Consider the following 17601-nt stretch of genomic DNA (forward strand, 5'->3'; position numbering starts at 1 on the left):
AGACTTGAAAAGGGGTATAATAAGTTAGCTTTAGCAGTAGCAATAGAAAACCTTGTTTTCCCAGTTTGAGACACTTACAAAAAAACCTGTGACATATATTTCAGTGCAATAAAGTCAAAAATGAAATATAAGCTTCTAATTCGGGATTATATATTTGTACATCGAGTGCCACACCAGGCATGAACCTCACTGCACGACACCGACTCAAACCCACACACTGCCAATGTCACCAACACGTCATTGTTATTATTGATATAATTGAAACCCAACATAGAAAGGTATTGGTGCTGGGATCCAGTATCAGTGGGTACACAATGACAATACTTGTACTGTAGTTGCTTTGTAATAAAAACATTGTATTGGTACAACCCCAGAGGAACTCAGGTTACATCCACAGGAAATGTTAAGAGCCTTTAACAGTAGCAACAGAAAACAAGGTTACATCCACAGGAAATGTTAAGAGTTCAAAGGAAACCTCGTCATTTAATCGACAATTTTCCTCGCCTGTGTTTTTAACTGACGTTGCTGTTGGATCACATGACTGATTCCTGGTTCTCAGAATCTAAGGAGCGCACCAAAGAATTCAGCATTTTGTTTCATACCAAGTGTAATGATTACACAACATAAACATGAGCAGAATTATAGTTACTACAGCTATGACTATGTCGTTACTGTTAATGTTCTTCTGATGATATGCAATATGCACTTTATTGCCCTTTACAGGTGACAGGTGTAATAAAAACACACTTGAATCTTATCTAACTTTATCTCATATTTTTTCCTCCATAAAAGGAAAACAGAAACTTATTTCCAACAGTTCCTACACAGATCAGATCATTCATCAGTCTCTGTCATACTAAAACAAGGACCTCGAGTGTGTGTGTGTGTGTGTGTGTTGTTCGTAGACAAGTCATGCCACATTTTCCACCGAGCACTGTAGCAGACCATGCACTTGACGACCGGGCCATCTGCTGCGCCATCCCATAAATTTGCTCTTTGCCGTGATGCTTGGTAATCAAGTCATCTAATGTTTCCTATCTACAGTACTTCATGGTACTGCTCGACTACACGCGCCGCGTTCCCTCCCATTACACAGAACAGTGCAGGAAAAGCTGCTGTATATCCTCTTACATATCATAAATCATGTTCCGGGGTTGACAAGGATAATGGAAACGGCAGAGGCGAGCATCCGAACCCCGACTCACACACATTTATAACATGCAGGCAACATGTGAAGGATTTAAATGCATGCAAAAATAACTGCACTGATTGTGGCGAGGCTCTCAGAGCTTTGGCTCTGAATTTGCATTACTGTAAATGAGTGAGAGAGCGAGAGAGGGAGAGAGAGAGAGAGAGAGGGAAAATGGTGCACAAAGAGAAAGGCTCCAGAGTTAGGAGATTAAAGTAGCTGCAGGATCAGGCTCCCGCTTTAAATGATGAAAATGGAAAAGCTGTGAACGGCGTCACTTCTTCACCGTCTCTCTCTCCTGAGTGTCTGCTGTGTGTCTCACGTCAGTGCTTTTGGTCAGTACATGTGGACTCAGGAGTGTTTTTTGTGCAATCACGTGCCTCCTGGAGCCGCAGGGATAAACACACAATATATGACACCGTGATACACGCCATCACTGTTGATGCTACGTGCATGTAAAGTCATGCACTTAAAGGTTGTGCGTATTTTATTTAGCATAGACGTGGGTTGGAGTAACAAACATCATTGATATATTACCGCAGACCTGTTGTTTTACTGGGTGATAATTCTCGTCAGTGCAGCAGAGCAGGAGAAATCATCTACAAATCTTTAACTACAAAACTGGCTTCTTTAATGTTCTGAAAACGCTTCTAAAATCAACCAAATTTAGCAATAGTAATAAGCTGCTAGATACAAAGATTGTAAACAAGCAGCTGACTGTTGTTTGAAGTGGAGTGGAATACACGATTTTAACACATAAATCATTTAGAATGTTTATATATATATATATATATATTACTGGCAGACAGATGTGAATTAGACGTCTTCTTAGCAAAACGGGCCAATCAGGGTGCTTGAAATCTGACTCGTTTGTTTTAAAATTATTTTCCCTAATGTGTCACATGATTTATGTCTCTACCTGTGTATGAACTGGAAGCAATTTGGTTGTCATCCAAACAGTTTCCCCAACACTTGAGACACACACACCTCATGTGTCTATGTGAGGTATGGACACTTCACGTAGACAAAATGGATTCCATAGCCTCATCCCTACCTTCCACAAGCCTAGAATTAATCCTAATCTCTAACCCTGACTCTAAATCTAATAAAAAAAAATTTTAAAAATGTGTCTTTTACATCAAAATACAATCTTATTAAAAAAGTGTCTTTTACATCAAAATACAATCTTACATTTTGAGGACCTGCAAAATGTCCCCGTAATGAATAGGGTCCTCAAAACAAAGGTGTGTTTCCAGAAAAATGTCCCCACAAGTATGGATTCACCAGGATTCTTTTACACACCAAAACCAGTGACGCCCACTGCTGTGATCATGCAAATATATGAAGAAAACTCGACTGCACTGCACTGCCCCCTCAGGCGTAATACAGTAGTCAGACCTCGGTACTCTTATCTCTCCTTTAGCCACATTTCATTAGCACCTATGTATCGGCTGCACACAGAGTTTATCTTCAAGTGTGAACCTCCTCCTGTCGGCCGGGGCGCTCGCATATCCCATGTTGCCTCACTGCAGCTCTGTATTTTAACCAGGATGAATTTCAGCCGAGCTTTTATTGTCAGCGGGACCAACTGTCGCAGAGATAACTCATGCCTAAAAGAAATTAGATGCTAATGTATTGCTCACTATTGAAAATAAATCTGCAAGGTGTTCTTTCATGCAAATTTACAGCAGCCTATATGTCAGCAAAAAAGATACATCGGTGAAAGGAAGATGGACGACCATGCTCAGGATGTCTGTGGCAGGTTCCCCCCCGACGCTCGTTTTTTTTTTTTTTTACCCGAGGCTGCTGTGGTCAATGGAGAATCAGTATTTCTGACAGAAAAACTGATGCTTATGTTTTCTGGATTCTAATTAGTCATTGTGTTTCGGTGACGGCTGTTCTTTTATTCATCGGCTACAGCCCATCCTGTAGGAGTCGGAGCTGCAGCCGGCTGACAACGGGCAGAAAAGTTGTGTACGCCTTGAAAGAAGATTTTTGTCGTGCTCATTGCTCATTCCATGCACACATGGAACGGAAAGAGCAAACTTTACAGAAGCAGAATGCAAATTGAGCTTCTTGTACTACAGACTGTATATACAAACTGGACAGATTAATCCACAGGCCCCTCCGCAAGTCCTTGTTAAGGACTAGAATTATAACTTTGGTTTCAGAACCCAAAAATATTTACATCAAGGGCAACTGGATGAAGTAAGTTTTTTTTGAAGATGTTTCACCTCTCATCCAAGAGGTTTCTTTGGTTCTGAAGAAGCCTCTTGGATCAGAGGTGAAACGTCATCGATGACCTGGATGACTGAGAACCTACACAGATACTTTGGATTCAGAAGCAACACATGCACTAATCATCCTCACTCACTAAAAAAAAAAAAAGTCTGAAAAGCTTTTAGCAGACCAGACGGCATAGATATGAATCAGAAACCGTATCTAAAGTTTTGTGCTTTAAAAGGAACGGCTTCATTTATTGGTCAACCTTTTTGCTCTGAGTCTAAAGACAGAACTTTTACTTCAAAAGATGTCATTGTTAACAGCACTTCTTTAGACTGATAATCACCATGGCTACAGTTCATAGGTTTTGATCTCCCGTGCTCAAATATTCTACCAGACAGTGTTTTTTTTTTCAGGAGCTTGCTCTGCGTTTCCACCGGGCTGCTCTGCTGCTTTATTTCAAAGGATAAGTATTCCCTTTGTTCAGGGGCTCAGCCTATCAACTTCACAGATCAAATCCTCATACTGCATCTATAATAAGTCAAAAGGCCAACTCCTGAGGTTTACTGCAGAATGAAAAGGAAGAAGAAAAAAAAATACAAAGAATAAAGGAATTGGAAAGTGGAAATGCTTTTATGAGAAGGCGTTAACGCCGCTGCGGGGCGGGGGTTGTGGACAGGGACGTCTGTTTGTCCAACAGGACTCCAGTACAGCAGACTGCCACAACAGGATGTTTTAAATCAAAAAGACTTGTGGTTTCAGTGTATCCTAACTCAGGGCCGACTCTGATGACACTTGTCTCTCAGCCCGGGAGCCCAGCCAGCCCGCTGTCACGGTGGACGCCAACACTGAAAGATGAGAAGTACAGGAGAAGGAGCTGATGAGGCGATACTCTCTAATGAGTTGCAAAGTTGAATCTTTCCTCAGAATTTTCCAGCATCAGCAGTGACTCAGAGGTGGCTCTGGTGTTGACGTCGGTGTGAAATCAAATTTTAGCCAAGATTGAGTGGACGATGTAAATCCTCACTGTTACAGAAAAAAACAGCCTCCGCCCCCGCACCCGTTAGAGACCCTTCAGGATTGAGGCAAAGTCTAATCTGTCGTTAATCCTCTTCTCAGAGTGGACGGACATCTTCATTGTTCCACCGTGGTTCCTGAGTGTACCTGATAAACTATTCCATTTGTCTGATGTTTAGAACAAGATAAACCTTCCCTCTCAGCCGTTGCTTAAAATTCAAATTATTCTCTCCGTGCTCCGCATCAATCAGAGAGCGCTGATAACAAAAGCGGACGTGAGAACGAGATGTTATCATGACACAGTCGTGTGCTGAAGTCTGTGGTGGCACTCGTACGTGTTCGTGAGTTCCACAGTGTCTGTCTTAGCAATAACTTGTATGGACGGCCATCAGCGTAATGAATGAAGTTTTTCTTCCTTTTCTTTCTCTTGTTAAAATGTTCCAGGGCATTAAGCGTGTCAATGCTAACGTCAACCTTTAGTCCTTTGACGTCATTTCAGATGTTTCTGGCCTTAGTTTAAGTAAAATACTTGAAAAACTTCTGTATATTTTTAATTAGTTTTCTGCTGTCTAACTGTTAGCTCTTTCTGTCTAACTTGTAAAACATGCAGGTATTTACTTCTTGGTTCTTTGTTCTCTATAGTTTTTGACCTAAAATGCAGCCCTGGAGAAGACAAATTTTGTCAAAAACTAGCTATCATTTTGGTGAAGTTACTCAAATTAATTACAAGTTCATAATTATAATTGTCAATGCCACATTTGGCCTTTAGGGATTTTCATGTATCTGCCTAAAAACTGAACGTAATGACTGTATAGTATCAGTGACTTCAAACCAGAGGATCGTAAAAGAAAACAAACAAACAAAAAACGTTGGTAAAAAATTGCAACTCGTGAATCAGAGAGCGTAATGTGAAGCCCAAACTACACAGGACTGACTCTGTAAATTATGATCTTGCGTCAGTTATTTTTTTTTTCCGCACCATTACAGCCAGAAGTGTTCAGACTCTGCAGAGGTCCACGTTGTTTCTTTGGAAACATACTCACAATATTATGAATAATTTAAGCAGAAAAGTCAGCTTTGTGCAGGAGCTGTTGCTGCCGTTGCTGTTTGTTTGGAGAATTATGGCTTAAATTGTAATTATAAAATGTGTGCTGACTGTTGTTCCCATTATTACTTATTTATTATAAATTTTCTTAGGTTTTAGCTGCACTTTCACGTAGAGATGCACTTTGTCATTTATACTGTGTATATTGAGTTTCTGCAAATGTAAACATCGCTGCCTATAACTTTTTCGGAATCATAAACTTTTATGTGCATTGTTTTTGTTTTGTTTTTCAGTTCTGCAGAAAGTACATTGTGTCACTGGAAAAAGAGAATGTACAGTGAAGTGATGCAAGTGCTGACTGCAGAGGAGCCTGGATCCTGAAGTTAAGAACAAATCAGTAAAAAAATGTTGTCATGTGAAAAAAGGTTTCTGTCTCGATGTCAACATTTCAGTTCCTGAAAACTCTGATTTGATTCCATTTTGACTTTCTCGTAATATTACGACTTTATTCTCAAAGGCTAACGACTTTTTTTAACATAACATCTGGACTTTTCTTTTCACAAAAATTCAACATGTGCATTTTTCTGATTTTTCTCTATCGTACTAACGCCGCGGTCGGTTCTTTTGGCCAGTGTTTATTGGATTTCACAGTGCAGACAGAGAGATAGACGAGGTTCATTCATGTTCGTTGGCACGTATTTTATCTGTTCTTAAGCAAAAACATTCTAAATTTTATGTATTCAATATTATGTAATCCTTCTCTGTTCAGCTGCCCCCTTCAGGAGTCAACATTGAAAATCACCCACCCCGCATCTTACCTCACGTCTCCTGCCTCCGCTGCTCCTACACCTCCCTTCAAAACAGTACGATTTCTCCTCCAGTGCTTCTGGCTGGTGTCCACCGTCCTTCTTTCCATCCTCCACCCTTTCACGGTAGAATGTGTTCCACTGGGGTCTTGTTCATCCACGGCACCGCAGGCTGTTGTTGTTACCTTGTCTGATCTGTTATTGCAGACTCATTTTGTTTTGGAGCAGCTTTTATGTTGGATTCTGTTCCTGATGCAACCCTACCGGTTCACCTCGACCAAGTGGGCCCAGTGTCTGCAGGGCTCGACTTCTGGAGAAGAATCTATCGTCAAACCTCCCCATGGACACATTACTCCAACACGTGGATTCAAGTTGTTACTCCTATAAAACTGTTTCTTATTTATTCCTTACGTACATTATCTGTGAATTCCAGCCTTGTTCTATGACAACAGAATTCTCTGGTCTCTGGTTTGAAGTTAGAGTATATATATTTATTTTTTACCATATTTTTGGCACTGTTTTTCCTCCTTTTGCTAGGTTTGACAGCGACTTATACTCCAGAGCAACATATATATGTTTTTTTTCTTCTTCATTTTTTGGCTGCTGCGACTTATACTCCAGAGCAACCTATAGTCCGGAAAATTCTCCGGTAATTCTCTGATGCTGAAAATTAGACGATGGCGTGGCTCGAAGAAATAACACAGCACATAAATTTGATCTCCCCGTGCCGAGTTCATTACTGGAGCCGTGTGGACATTTAATGTGAAGCTGGGAGAGGAACAAATGTGCTGTGGACTGATTCACGTAGTCATTACTGTGGTATTATTATCGTATCGTGCGCTGTGGCTGCGGTCGTACTTAAGCTCTAGGTTTTTCAGTACAGCATAATCTCATTCTAATTCCTTTTCATTGGTTGGTTTGAAGGTAATAATAGAACCACACAGCGGCCGAATCACAGGCAGAAGAAGAAAGGCTTCAACGTCAGTTAAACAGGTTATTACTAAAAACCTACACCGTTTCATGGGAATTTTAACCATGTTTTCATTATGATTTTATTGAGGTTGATATTAACTCTTACATCAGACTTTTTAGTTTCACGGGAATGTTACACACAGCAGTGCAGGAATTCCTTGTCAAAAATATGAAACATGAAATTGTACACATATGTATACAAAATACTGCTTTTATATTTGGGGGAAAAAATTCAAGGGAGATTAAACAGGACAACATGACTGTGCCTGCTAGGGTTGGAAATGGAAGGTTTTACTGGTTCCATTTTCAGTATCACCTATCGATTCTTTTGTCTATTTATAAACTATAGTAGAAAAAGGTTTGTGTGCATTCACTCTACAATGTAAACTACTCATTAACATTTGACTCCATCGATTCCATCGCTACAGTGCCTTAGTTACTTAGTAACACACTCGTCACGCTCTCGTCCTTTTTGCCCACGATATAAATGTATGGGAAGGACCTCGTTCATAAACTGTTGTTAATGCGGGTTGAGGTTGTACGTCACTCGAGATACTTTCAAGATGGAGAACCTGGTGATCTAGTGTTAGGGTTAGGGTCCTGAGAGTCAGTTGCATGGTGAGTGGCTAAACATTTCAGTAGGTTGAAGTTATTTCCCTGCTTTTTATGGTCAAATCTCTGCAGTCTTTTTTCTTGAAATGCAACAATACTTCAAACTGAGTACGATGATACGAGCATGTGTGTGTGATATGGAACCCTGAAACACTCAGATTAGGTTTGACAAAGAACGACACCAATCAGTGAGGGGTTAGGGTTGTTTGGCTGTAGGTAATATTCAGGGGTCTACTCTCTGATGGGAAGTTAAGTTTGTTGTGACTAAAGCAAATCATTCTACGCGTTATACTTCTTCAGTAAGTCACTTTGCCAGTTCCTTTTGCGATCTGGGAAGACTTTGGGCAAGCGGATCTTTTTGAAGTCATCAATACATTTCTTTAAATCTTCCTCCAGCAACTTTCTCTCTTCCTCATCTTCATCCAACCCAGGTGGTGGGCCACCATTTTCCTTCTTGGGGGGCCGCTGAAGTGTCTTTATATTCAGATTGGTGGGCCGTTTGGGAATCTCGGTCAGAGCAGGTGTAGGTGGGTTTGAGGTAGATGGAGGTTTGGATGCTACAAGCGGCAGAGATAGGACAGGACTTGATGGAGGAGGGGGGTCGGGGCTGTCCGCAGCAGCAGCAGGAGGAGACGGAGGTGGAGAAGGCGGAGGGCTTGAGGTAGACGGCATTTTCAATTCAGCAGGTAATGGAGGTAGAACAGGTGGGGATGGGGGTTGAATGACAGGGATGTCTGCTGGTGGTGGCGATGGAAGAGGAGACGGAGCAGGAGATGTGGGAGGAATAGGGCTGAAGGCAGAGGGTTTGGATACGTGAAGGGGAGACGGCCTGACAAGAGTTGATGGAGGTAAGGGGTTGGAGCTGAACGCAGCAGGCGGAGAAGGGAGTGGAGGTGGTGATGGAAGAGGTGGAGGTGTTTCAGCAGCCGGTGCAGGAGGAAGAAAATGTGGAGGTGGAGGTGTTTGAGCAGATGGAGGAACGTCCAGGGGGCACGGGTGGTGTTTTCTCAGTGTGGGAACGTTGCTAGTTTCTGGAAGGCTTTGGGTTCGACCGTTGCCTAACTCCAGGGCAGCTCGAGCTGCAGCGGTGGATAAAGACGACTTCACTTCAGTGAGCGGCGGAGGATTCACATCTGCTGCTTCAGCATTCAACACTGAACCACCTGCAAAGAAAAGAACAGACTTCATCGTTTACGTGTCTCAGTGAGACAACTATCTCTGACATTCACTGATGATGCTAACAGGGCGCTGAGGCTAGCGGTGGGAGCTAATTTGACAAAGAAAATAATTTTCCCCCATAAATTTGAGTCAGTACACTTTGAAGTACAAACCCGTGCTTTACAGTATTTCCGTCACCGAGAGCACAAAGACAAGCAAGTGCTTTCAGATGAGCTGCGTGGAAACAGAAGTAAGCCCAGAAAAGATTTTGTGAGTAGACGAAAGGAAGTGTGAGATAAGGAAGTAGAATTACAGTTTCCTCAAAATCCTCTCTAAGTTCCTTTGCCTGGGGTTTAGGCTGGAGGGAAACAGTGAGTGTAAAACCTCCTGACCTGAGCCTGACAAGCTGTGTTTTTCTCTGGATGTTTGTATTTCCTTTTATGTCTCTGTAAGAACAGAGGGCGGTAGTACCCTGTGATTTCTCTGAACACTGACACAGATCTCGGCACTTATACATTCTGCATGCTTGGTATTTTGAAAGAACACCAGTCCCTTTGAAATCCTTCCCTTTATTTTGAGAATCAGTAGTAAAAAAATTAGATTACAGGAGATCATGTGTATTTATTTTTTGGGGGGAAACTGTTGTTAGGCCTAATTTTCTGGTCTGGTACAAATGTTGATCAGGCTTTATTCACATAATTTTCCAGTCTGGTGCAAATGTTGATCAGGCTTTATTCACATAAAACTAGCGCTCAGTTTATTGATACTGACATGACTGTATTCACCGAAGACACAGTCGGATGTTGTTAAATCTACGGATGTCAAATAATAACAACTCACCAATATTATTGGTCGATATTAGCATAATTAATAATGTAATATCTGTGAGGATCATTATCAGGTTTTCCTCCGAAAATGAAAACCCGATAACCCCATGCCCAAACGATGTGACCTAAGAATAGTTTTGAAGTGCCCCATGCCTGGGTTTTGTGACCTAAGAATAGTTTTGAAGTGACCCACAGGTTGCACAGCTCTGCTCTAACCACATAACTTCAGCAAATATGTTATAACATCACCATCACTACGCTGACTCTAATCTGACCTTTATTCTAATCCAAACTCCAAACCTGAACCTGAACCTGAAAACCATCGCCACAAGGACAAAGTGTGAATAGCATTGAGCCATAAAGTGTCGCCACAATACCAGGAACATACACACACAGAGACGCACAGGTGTGTGTACCCATGAGTACCTGCACGGCTGACTTTCCCTTAAGCTGTGTTTATTGTCACAGTAACCTGTCTTACATAACAGGAAATGACGTGCGTGTGGAACGTAGGCGGCGTAGCACACACTCTCTGAACACCTGAGTACAGATCTGCATGTGTGTGTGTGTGTGAGACAGGAAAAGTGCACAACCTGTGGCGAAGAAAGTGTTGTCTTCCGGCATATCTTCAGTGTGAGTGTGTGTGTGTGTGTGTGTGGTTCCACCCTGGTCGTGAATTGGCGTTTGAAATGACGGATATTGAAGACGTTGGAAGGAGAAGGAGCGATGAAAGGAGGTCTTGGCTCTTCACCATGCATATTTGTGTGTGTGTGTGTGTGTGTGTGTGTGTTTGCTGCATTCAATCTCACTCACACAGGATACGTGTGTGTGTGTGCGAGTGCTGCCTGGATGTGGGAGTACGGGGGCTTAGTAGTGTCAGAGGAGTAATCCACTGGGGGATGGGCTCCATGTTTCCCTCCATGGCTAAGCCTGGTGGAGGGAAAAACAGCAAAGAGAGCACTCAACCCTTCTCTCTGGGCTACTTCTCCAGGGATGTACGCTAAAGCCAACTCACTTTCTCACACATCTCCCCCCTCTCTGTCTCTCTCTGTGTCTCTCTCTCTCCCTCCCATCTGTTCACTGTGACACATGATGCTTCCGTTGCCATCATTACTGCTATTAGCAACTCTAAAGTGTCCCTGTTGCCAGGGTTTATCACCTCTCTTGTCACAGAACGTCTCCTTTATGGTTACCGATGTTACTGTCGCCTATGTTTTATTCACATCCAAGTAAGCGGCGTAATAAACCACGGCGGAGTGACAAAACAGACACGGAACATCTCTGATGCTCTCAGATACTTTAGTCTTTGATTCATGTTTAAAGATTTTTCATTACGATTTTACTAAGGAACCAAATAACAAAAACAAAAACAATAAAATAATAAATCCACTGCGTTTCCGTTGCTCGGACGATCACAGGTCTAACTGCCAGTTGGTCCGTTCCTAAAAATTCACCGTTTCGACTGACAGATGTGTTGACCTGAGGATGGGGACTCTGACAAAAGACAGCATCGTCTCCATGGCAACGCTACAACGAGGCTAGTGCCGCACAAATGCATAGTAATGTGTCTGAAGTAAGTGGAGGCCTTTCATCCATAACAGTCCAATAATAAACTGGACCTGGAGCTGGTCTTCAAGGAGTTTTCACTTCACAGCTCAGTGTTTCACCGCATATTAATTACAGTACATGTAACCCGGTCCGTGCTTTGTTGCTCCTCCCCAGCCCCAGAGACCCTGCGGTGTGTTTGATGATGATGTTCGAGTGGGATGCAGAAGGACGATTCGGACGCACGGAGGTCAGTTTTCGTGGCTAAGACCAGTTATCTCACCTTAGAAAGATAGAGGATCATGACATTTGAGGGGGTTCCTATTCAAGTTTCTCTAAGCAGATGTGCTCTGGCCTGGGGGGGGGGGAGTTCTGGTTCAGGTGTGGCCTGTTGGACACCTCTCCCTATATACCCGTTGGTGGTCGTGGGGTTATAGTCGTATCAAGGGAAGGCGTCCCTGGTGACACAAATGTGGGATAGTACTGTTTCCTATTAAGAGTAAAGCAGCAAACTCTGCAGGTATAAACGCAATCTATATTTTTAACCAATAATTAAATATGAGCTTTAAAACTCCAGCTTGTGCCACTTCATCTGAAGTTGTTCTTGATGGCAAAGTGCGGCTGCCATTCTTCTCTGATTGCTGTTTGCTGCAGCGTTTGCATGGCCGGGCCTCGTACACGTATATCATACTGAGAAACTTTACATACTGGGCCATTAGTGCAGTCGCCTGCGTTGAAAAACACCAGGGTGCGCTCACAAGTCTCTGAGCAATTACAAAAGTGTCAATCCAAATGATGTTGAAGAAACAGCTGCAGACTAAAGAGCTGCAGCGGAGGCTGAGGAGAGAAGGAAGTGGAGGTGTTTGAACTGAACCACAGAGTCAGGCGTCGGTGATGCCACGGTCGTCAGCTACAGGAGGTGGGGGCGGAGGGGGGGGGTCTGAGCCCCCGTGTGTAATAGCTCATGTTTTAAAATGTACTGTATGTTTCCAAGGCCTGTCAAACCATACAAATGTTGAATGTGGTTGATTGCAGGGCGGCTGTGGATTAATAACATTTAATCATATTTAATCATGATCAACCAGATCAACTGACGTTCCTAAATTCCTACAAACAAATAACAGCTGGTACTGTTTTCTTTTTTTTTTATTTGTTACAAATGATGGAATTATTAATAAGGAAAAATGTCGAGAAAAATACGCAAACGTAGTTTTTAGTCATCAGTGCACTAATTATGCTGCAGCATGAGATGCAAAATTAATCCAGTATTTATTTCAAGTCTTCAACAACAACTTCTTGTTACTACATGGTACTGCATTAAGTTTGAGGTCTGGTTTTACCACCAACTCTACTGTGTCTAAACCCAGTCCAACCAGCCCAATAGTACGGTCCATTTCTTATTCATACTATAATATGTCTACAACACCAGTACTCTCTATGTATAACAACAGGAAAACCAGAGCTGGAACCAAAGTCACAGTTTACCCCAGTGGAACTGCACACTTCACTGAACTCCCCACACATACACGAGTACTACAAATCTGTTTATAACTTCTACGCAGATCTACTTCCTGTCCTTGCATCTTGCTGATTCATCTGCTCCACATGCCTCATCCTTGTCTTCCTGCTTTACAAAGCCTGGACCGCAGCCTGAGCTCTCACAGCCTAAGCCCCCCAGCTCTCTACTGCTGCTGTTGCTGCACCCACCACACTGCTCCACAGCGCCACCTGCCACTCCTATCCGACCCATCTTCAGCAGGGTCTATCGCTGCAGCATCAAGGACAAACCTGACTAGCAGGGTCTATCCCCCTCCAGCGCTGCAGCATCAAGGACAAACCTGACTGTTCAGATTACTGATAATTGGAGCGGCAGATTAGAGTCCAAGACTACAGATGGTCGAGGTGAATCCCATTCTGACGTTCACAACTCGCTGCCAAAACAACATGTTTGTTGCGTTGACTGGCTTTTACAAGCAGACCGCTGGGTGTAGTTACTGCCTCGGCGTGTGTGTGTGTGTGTGTGTGTGTGTGATAGAACGTTTCAATGTCAATATTCAAAAGAACACAGTGTTACTAAAACAAACAACACGTTGTCGGCTCTAGTCCTTTAGTAGTAACAGAGAGAAGGACCATTCTGAGAAAGATACCTTTTTAAAGGAACACTATAATTAAATAACAGTGGTTCTCTAATTGGGGGGCGAGAGCCTCTAAGTGGCGAGGAACTATTACGAGGGGGGCACAAAAAGGCAAACATACTTCAAATGTAATATTTCTGTGGGAAGATGCACTGAATTGTAATTTGATTTTGTTTTTCGTTAGCTAGTTCTGTTGTGATGACAACGTCGTTCAGTGCAGAGTTAAAGCAGTCAGTGCCTCAGAATCAGTTCCGTCTACTGTTTAGAAACCAGCGCCTCGTATAAATAATACTGCCTGTTGGTGCAGATTTTGTTTTTTTGTTTTTTTTGTGACTCCGGAGTGAAAACGTCTTCAGCACATCCATGTTGCACAATGACGTCCAGGATGATCAGGAGTTCAACTGTTGCCTGCCGACAGTTATTACCACAGCGTCCGCCTCAGTTTTGCTCAACAATAGGATGTAATTTTTCTTCCTCTTTTCAACTGCTGCATCCGCCTGTTGTTTTCTACTTTCTTACACATTCACAATCTGTGCACTTCTATACACACACACACACAAAATAAAAATCCTTGACTGTTGTTGTGCTCCCATCCAACTTGCATGAGACTTTCTGACTCACTCAACCATGTGAACCATTCATCACCCTGCTCCGACTTTTTCTACACAGGCCCTCAGGCCTCTGACTGTCAAGTTATTATTTTATTTATTTTTATTTTTTTTAGTTTCTGCAGGAATCCCAGACAACGATTGGACACAGCCATCTGGTTGCCAAATAAATTCCTGGTTTGAAGAAACACCAGATGCCAACTGAACTCCATACAGGACAATTGATTGGCTCTTTACAAAGATATTATGCAGAAATAAAAACAACACCTGCAGCGACACTGTGCTCTGTTTGTATCTTCTCCATTTTCCATTTTCTTTTTCATGTCTTAGCATTTTCAAACTGACTTCTTCTTCACCTTCAGACGTTGCCACTTCAGTGTATCTGTCTCCATGTCTGCCTCCTCTGGTGCAGTCTCACCCGTCTCCTCCCTTTATCTCCCTGACAGTCCCACATTTTTGTGTGCACTTGAACAGTGACCTGGGGACTAACGTTTCCACGGCCTATAGATCTGGCCTCCTGTTTGTTTCCGCCTCTTTCTGTTCTACTACCTCTGACTTCCACAGTTGATGTTTCATGATGCAATAAATCGTAATGTGAAGTGATTTATTAAATAACGTAATGTGTTTTTCAGGCAGCTGCTCTCTGGAGGAGAGGTGTGAAGACAAAGAAGAGGAAGAGATGGAGAAGACAGTGCAGCTGGATGTGTCCACCCTGGAGGACAGAGCAGTGCACTACAGTTACACATCTGGCTCAATGCCTGGCGCACTATAAATAACCTTACTGCACAATGAGATAAAGATGCCGCGAGCCACCGCTACTGTACTACATTCACGTGGGTTCACATGGTGGCGTGGGTGAAGCAGCACCAAGGGTGGGTGTTAACATGGGTGGATGTCACATATCAGAACACGTGAAGACCAGCAAATGGATTTTACCAGCGCCGGGTTATTGTTGATGTAAACAGTGGGTAGGTCAGGGTTAGAGAAATTCAATTTATTTTTGGATTACATTTTTTATTTTAATCTTTAATATTTGTAAATTTTAACTTTTGTATTTTTAGATTTATTTTTAAACCTAAAACTTTTTTTATTTTCTTTTATTTACTCTTTCATTCTTATTTTAATGTACTGTAGTTTTTGCAAAAATATACTAATATATTTTTTGAATGTACATTTTTCCTTTTTTTTCTTCTTCCTGTGTATTAAGTACACCCTTACAGACCTTGTGACTGATGCTTCTTCTATGTAATTAGCAGCGACAATATTCTCCTTTACCATGGACTTCTCTGGTTTATAGCTGTCAAGAGACAGTAACTGGAGCCAATGGCCTGTTTGCCCACTAATGCATTTTTAACTGATCACAACCAAGAGTGAAAAGACGGCAGCCAGTTAGACTGAAACCTCCACCTCACAGCTCCGAGTCATTAGGCTCACACAGGAGGGCTGTTCTCCTAGCAACGTCCCCTCCCTCTGCGCGTGCCTCACCCCCCCTGAGTTTGTGTTGGTGCACACACTGAGATGCCAACTGCCTCCTCAGCACATTAGTGAGACAGGGAGTGCCCTCTCCCGTGTCGACCCGTCGCTGACCCGTACAACACAGAGGCCTGAGTGCTGGTTCCTGCCCTCCTCGCATCCACCCAGGCACAAACACAGGAGCACAGATCCTCTTTCCAAAAATGGAAATTAAACCGTATCTCGGTGCAGCAGACATAAACAAGAGCTGCAGCCATGAATCTACAGAGAAAGCCTTAACAACGGCAGCAAGACTAAATACTGATAGTATATTCTGTTCTGGGTGTAGAGCAGATGAGTCACTGCGGCTCGGTGTCTTGTCATAACGTATAGGTCTATTCATTACACAGAAGGCACTGGGAACGTGTGCTGGTTGAAGTGAATTTAAAGGCAGAGCTTATAATTTACAATCCAAATACAAACTAAAATATATTTCAGTGCTGATTCTCTTTTTCCTTTTTTCTGAATTAGTCTTTTGGAATCATTATGATTCCCAACCACGCGCTCTGATCCTCTGACTGCCTTTGTTTGTCTGGTGAAAGTGAATCCCTGTGCGAGCGCTGCGGAGCTGACAGATCACTAAAGAACACATCACGTCACAGCACGGCTCAGTGCACCGTTTGTCAGGACAAGTAAGAACCTCTTCATACCACAGGACTCCTAACACCGAAGAAAGATTAGATGGGAATGCGGAATTCTCACAACCCTACTATAAATACTCCTTAAGTCTTCCCTGGACAGGTTCTATGTCTGGCCTTCATTTCCTGTCACATTTTCCAGTCTCTTTTTGTTGCCAACATGAGCTGCCATCCTTTTTCCAAATGTCCCAGAAGACAAGGCGATCACTCAGGAAAGGAAACCGGACCAGGTGAAGGCATGTTAGCAAGAGCCGCCCAGAGTTGACAGTAAAACCACAGCAGCTCTGCATGGGTCAAATAACTGCCCACAGTAGGAGCCTGGAGACTAAATAGACTTTTAATCTCCAGGCATGTTTCGTTTTTTTTCCAGGCCTTAGTAAGGGTGTATGACAATAAAAAAAGAAAAAATAATATTAACATTATGCCTGAAGTAAATATAGCTGTAGAATTCAAATACCATATTTTTTAAAAAATCTGAATAATCACATGGTGGGCTGTTGATTAATCACAATTAATCAAGATGAATCACCTTGAAATATTAGAGAAAAAAATGTGTTTCCTGAACAGAAAGACAAAACCAGCAGGTTTTTAACTGGGACTAGTCGAAATGATGGGATTATTAATAGTATGAGACAACGTTTTGTTTCTGAGATGATGGATTTGAGTCATTACTGTGCATAAAACTGTGTTTAAAACTTCATATAAGCTGCTGACGGTAAGTGGACAGACAGTGGGATTATTGATGTACTGTGCCTGTCCTTTTGCTCACACAATAAAATTTAAGTTAAAAAAGACTGCGTCCCCACAGGGACATACACGACACCCTCCGAGTGTAAGTTTCACCACAAGTGCATCACAAAAAAGGGGAAGGGAAGGGGGGGGGGGGGGGGGGATCACGGCGTTTTGTTTGGGTCAGTGCTGCTGTTGTTGCTCACACACACACACCTGCTGTTGAATCTCAAGTCTTTGTGCAACTCACAGAGGTTTGAAGACCGAGAGCGGTTTGAAACACTGATGCCTGAAATTCCACACACAGACTCCTGTCTCTCCGTGCCGGTGCTAATGACTGACCTTGGTGCTCCTCATGTTGCTGTGCTGGAGGACAGGGACAAAGCAACTGTTTCAGTTACAGCAGACATGTCGTCCTCCACCTCTCTGAGGCATTTTTTTTTTCCCATGTTCCCAAATCAACAAAGTACAGATTATTTTAGATCGACACTGAATTTGTTCAGCTTCGCAATTAGAAAAAGGTGACGTAACGTCAGGAATGGCATCAGGCATTAAACTAAGCTGAACTGATTTTTTTTTTTTTTT

Source organism: Cynoglossus semilaevis, chromosome 15 (genome assembly GCF_000523025.1).
Source record: "Cynoglossus semilaevis isolate Cse_v1.0 chromosome 15, Cse_v1.0, whole genome shotgun sequence".
Taxonomy (NCBI): Eukaryota; Metazoa; Chordata; class Actinopteri; order Pleuronectiformes; family Cynoglossidae; genus Cynoglossus; species Cynoglossus semilaevis.